The sequence below is a fragment of the Malania oleifera genome, chromosome 12, assembly GCF_029873635.1.
Source record: "Malania oleifera isolate guangnan ecotype guangnan chromosome 12, ASM2987363v1, whole genome shotgun sequence".
In the NCBI taxonomy this organism is placed as follows: domain Eukaryota; kingdom Viridiplantae; phylum Streptophyta; class Magnoliopsida; order Santalales; family Ximeniaceae; genus Malania; species Malania oleifera.
In genome coordinates, this window is record NC_080428.1 from 20,966,138 (window position 1) to 20,972,137 (window position 6,000).

Below are 6,000 nucleotides of genomic sequence, written 5' to 3' on the forward strand. Positions count from 1 at the left end.
GATTCATCTAAAATCTCTTTTGCTATCTTTTTAATAGAGTTAGCTAATATATTCCAAAGAATATTTGTATCTATCTCATCCTCTATGGTCCAATCTCCAGCTTTGATCATTTTATCTTTAAATTTTATTATATTTTCTCCTTTTAGGCTCCACCATCTAGCACCATCTAGTTCTCCTACAATGGTTTATTTTATCATTTTGCTTTCATTTTTAATACATATATCTAACACTAAAACTCTATGTTGTGTGGTTAGGCTTTCACCTGGGATAACTTTGCTATTCTTGCATGATAAATGATCTACCCTCCTAGTTTAAAAAAAAAAAAAAAAATCTATTTGACTTCTATTTTATCCACTTTTAAAGGTTATCAAATGTTATTCTCTCTTCTTAAAACAAATATTCATTATACTAAAATGACATAGCAAAGTCTAAGATTATCTCCCTAGACTCATTTTTGTCTCCATATCCATATCTTTTATATATTATCTCATAATTTTTATTATGTCTTCTAACGTTTCCATTCAGATCTCCTCCTATAAATATTTTTTCAGTTCCTGGTATGCCTTGTATAATGCTATCCATATCTTCCCAAAATTGTCTTTTAAGATTTTCTATTAAGCCAACTTGAGGAGCATAAATACTAATGATATTTATTATCTCTTATCCTAATACCATCTTAATTTTTATAATTCAATCCCTTACCCAGTCCCAAACTTAGGTAAAGGAAGAGGGTTGCATTAGGCAGCCGATAGTCAACGTAAAATTTGTCAGATCACTATGATAACTCAGGTAGTTGAAATTAAATATTACATTTAAATCGATTATTAAAAGGTTGATAAACTTATTGACTTTTAGAAAGTCAGTTATGCTTTAATACATTTCGGTATATATTTCAAATAATTGTATTTTTTTGAATTAAAAAATAATATTATTTTTGTTAAAAACTCATGGTGGTTGTGTTCTTGCAACTTGACAAGTTCACGTTCAACTCGGACCATTATGAGATAACTTCATGCCATCTTTTTCTTTTATTGGCCAGCCTTGTACTATTGCTTCCCATTTATCCAATGGCATGTTTTGGTGTATGGCCCCGTTTGCTACATTGATAGAATCATCTCTTGTTGGCTTGCGATATATATAAAATTCTAATTCTCTAAATATATAAATAAACATTGATTTATTTGTTAGTTTTAAAAACTTATATAGGAAAATTAAGAAAACATAATTTCTTATTTTTAATTTTTTATATAAAATTAAAAAATGAACAGTAAGGTGACTTTTTTGGGATTATTATAACTTTGAAATATAAAATAAAATAATTAAATAATTAAAGGCTCCTTAACAATTGTATGATTTGTTAAAATTTGATATATATTGTTGGCTCACAACCTAATAGTTTAAATTTTTAGATGAAGTGGTAATGTATCAAAGCTGGTTATCAAGAGGTCTTCGATTCTAGTCTCATCGCCCGCATTTATTTTGTGGTATTTAAAAATTTATTATGTGTTATCGGATTGCACGTGTAAGAAAGTATTAAAACTTGATATACATTGTTGGCTCACCACCTAATAGCTTAAGCCTTTAAGTAAAGTGATAATCTAACATGTTTGAAATGAAAATTTCTATTAATGAACAAACATGTTCTTTTAAACAAAAATAAAGTTTGATTTTTAATTATTATTCTTATTTAAATAAAATTTTATTTTTTATTATCATAGTTGCAATAGAGAGGAAGAAAATGAAAATTAATTTTCATCATTTTTTTTTTTATGAAATCCTTAATCCAAACAAAGGAAAAGACAATAAGAAAGTGATCAATTTCTTATTATTTTTTTCTTTATATCAAATATTATAAAAAGACAATTTTCTAGGTTCCATTAGACAATTTTCAAGAAAATGGTCGACCTTGCAAAGCATATAGGATATAAAATTATTTTGGAATGTTGTGGGTAGAAGAAGATGTTCACAATTTGCATGAAATAATTTGTTGCAAATTTTTAAAAAGGATGATAATGGAAATATAGAATTTTTTTTTAAAAAAATTAAAAAGTAACTTACTGATTAAAAACTGTCTAATTTTCTCTTGATAATAGTAATTATTATTATTAAAAAATTCTTAATTATGAAACTATTTCGCTCTATTATTTTACTGGGAACTTAAAAAGATATCATATAAAAAAATATGTGCTAAATTATTTCCACAACAACTTGGGCGAAAGAAAAACACGAAGGAAGTCCACAATTTTTAGCCAATTGAGCGAAAACGAGTCGAAATTTTTAAAATTGGGTGCACCGGTTGATCACCTTCAAAGGTTAATCAACTGCTTGTGGGTGGTGCTAATGGCTAAGAATGGGGGGAAAGTTGATTAACTAAGTTAAGAGGTCTGTCAACTGCCCAGCAAAGAAACTGTTGCTTTCTTTTTATTTTCCTTTGATTTTGATATTTTTCCACAAGTTAAAAGTTATTTGGTCAAAAAATGACTATCGACACCTTGTTTGGAATTTTGATTTAGATTTGTACTAGTTGAGTACACTACTTGCGAGGGTGATCTAAGTTCGCACAAAGGAGGAAGAAGGAAGGAGATGCCTGCATATTATACAAAAAATCGACTAATGGAAAATTAGTTTATTGAATGCCCATTGACTTTTTAAAAAGCCAGTATAATACTGTTAAGAGTTGAAGGGACGTTGTACCAATTGATGCGACGCAATGATTAGACACCATTAGACATTTGAACATAAATTGACTTTCCAATAATTGGAAAGTTTTTTGACTTTTTAAAGTCTAGTTTTGAGCTAGTCGAAATTAAACAATATTTACATCCAATATTAAAAACATGGTAAACTGCTGACTTTTAGAAAATCGGTTATGCTTTAGTATATTTTGATATATATTTGATCAGGTATTTTTTAAAATCAAATGAGGCCCCGTTTAAAAATCAAACACCGGCCCATTTTGAAATTAAACTTACTCCATCCCATTCAACCAACAACCCAAAAAATCCCTGTGTGTCCCACACATGACATAGCCTATGTGACTCACTCAGACACACCCTGAGTCCACACACACACCCGCATTAAACCCACAGGGGGCAAATCGGATATGGAACACTGAGTTGACTTGCACGAGTTAACTCTAATGTAACCCACTGAGTGAAGATGAGCCCACTCATCTTCAACCTTAATCCTAGAACACTAACCGAACAGATTCACGCACAGACACCCAAATTTGAACGATAGTAAAAAATATTGATCATAGGTAAAACTAAATCTCACTAACAAAAATAAATAAATATATAAAAGAGGGTAAGAAATACTTATCTTGCATTTCGCGGGTGTCGCGACGTCCCGAACTTGGCCAGAGACCCACTCTGGAAAAATGGGGTACGGCTACAAACTGGGAAAGGATGGATGTGTGATTTTGAAAAAGATATTTTCGTGGAAAAAAAATGTGTGATGGAGTCGCCAATAACCTTTTGGAGTGCGGTTAGAACACTTGATTGCTACCCCATTAGGAATAGAATCGGTTTGCGTCACCAAAGTTGGGTTCAGGAGTACGGTTACCCGAGGGGAAGGTATTAGCACCCCCTATGCGCCCGTTCTTAAGAACGGTACCAGATTAATAAAAAATTTTCCCAAAATAAATGTAATAAGCCTTTCAAAATTACTCCCCTTCAAAAATTGAAAGAATGAAAAAACTATATAGGTATTCCCTCTGAGCCGAGGCAATCCAATACTCCGAAGAGTCCATGCCCTTTGTTGCAATCATCGGGATGGAAAATCAAGAAAATAGGATACAAAATATGCTCCCAGGGGTTTTGAAATCGGTAGGTTTTTCTAAGTAGGAAAATACTATTCCGGGACATTTTTGGAATTTGTTCGAGATGGAAATGATTTTCTGGGCCTAAAAATATTTTTATGATTTTTGTAGGTGTGAAAATATTTTTTTGTGATTTTTTGTGATTTTTCAGTACTTTTCCCGAACTTTCAAAATAACACAGATAAAAACCATGGAAATCAAAGTATAAAAATATGCTTCTTTTTTTTTTTTTTTGGGATTTTCTGAGAATTTTGTGTTTTTTTGTGAATTTTCTGAATATCTAGATAATAATAAAATGAAATGAAGAAAACCGACATGAACCGATTCGGGGAAGGAGCCGGTCGAGCAATGACCGGTCCAGGGGAAAAACCAATTTAAGGTCTTAGTCGACACCATGAGTCAACATGCGTTGCCTTACGCATGGGTTGTGTGTGTTCGGGTGCATGTATGAGTGCATGAATGATGCATGATGCATGTGTGAGCATGAATGAACATGTGCATGAATGAGCATACATGCATAAATGAGCACGCATATGAATGTGCATGCATACATGAGTGAGCGTGCATGCATGATTGGGTACGTGCATGATGTGTGTGCGAATGAGCATATGCACGTGCCTATATGCATCAATGAACAATGAAACCAATGCATGAATATGCGTATGCATGATATGTGATGGATGAGCGCACGTGTGGGCATATGTATGCATGCATGCATGCATGAATAATGACAAGATGTAAGGCCTGGACTAGAACACTCATGCCATGCATGCATGAATGGACAATGACCTTCATGGTGATGTCATGGGTGATATCAGGATGCGTGAGGTGGGTTGCATGGATGGGAATGAGCATGCATGCGTGGTGCATGAATGCATGCATGCTTGTGTATGTGTGAAATGGCATGCATGTACATGCATAGGTATATGAATGCATGTGTATGTGAATGCATGCATGCATGTGTAGGAATGTGCATGTGAGTGTATATGAATGCGTGCATGCATGTGTGTGTGAGTGTATATGAAGGCATGCATGCATGTGACTGTGTGAAATTGCATGCATGTGCACGAATGTGAATGTGTGTATATGTGCGACTGCATGCATGTATGCATGGGTGTGTGAATGCATGTGTATGCATGTGCATATGAGTGTATCTGAAGGCTTGCATGCATGTGACTGTGTAAAATTGCATGCATGTGCATGAATGTGAATGTGTGTGTATGTGCAACTGCATGCATGTATGCATGGGTGTGCGAAAGCATGTGTATGTGTGAAATTGCATGCATGCATGGTGTGTGTAAGTGCACGCATGAATGTGAATGTGTGTGTATGTTCATGGATGTATGTAAACAACATGTGTAAAGTGTGTGTGTGTGTGTATGCATAAATGTGTGTAAATAACACGTGCAAAATGTGTATGCATAAATGTGTGTAAATGGCATATGCAAAATGTGTGTGTATAAATGTGTGTAAATAACATGTGCAAAATGTGTGTGCGTAAATGTGTGTAAAGGAAATAATACACAAGTAAGTAAATGTTAGTATGCAAGTTAGCATATGTTAGTATGCAAGTTAGAGTACAAGAAATTAAATGTTAGTATACAAGAAATTAAAGGTTAGTATACAGGAAATTAAATGTTAGTTTTAAAAAAGGTTTATTCCCAAGAGGGGGGAGGGTGAATTGGAAATTTTAAACTTTTCTCCTAGGTTAACTCGGAAGTCAATATGATTTGATAACCTAGGGTCTTTTTACACAATTCCAAATGTGCTGATAAATAAGATATGTGAAATTTAAATCAAGCACATCATTCATACTATAACATATACGTGTGGTAAATATAAAGTGCTGAAATGTAAATAGGCACACGATGCGTTATCGGGGTTCGGCCAACTATGCCTACGTCCCCGCCTCTAGCTCACAAGCCTGAGGATTCCACTAATAGCTCACTTAACGATGGAGCGACACCATTTACAACCAGGTCAAATTAACACAGGATTGACCTCAACCTTAATCAGGTCAATTAGCGGGGTTGACCTCAACCTACATGCCTTAATAGGACGACGCACCTAGCTTTCCTAACCGGGTCTAAGCCAATCCGAAACTATTCCAGGGCTAGTCTCCCTCTTCAGACCCGTGCCTAGAAATACAACATATGTGTATTACAATCAAATGGTACAAT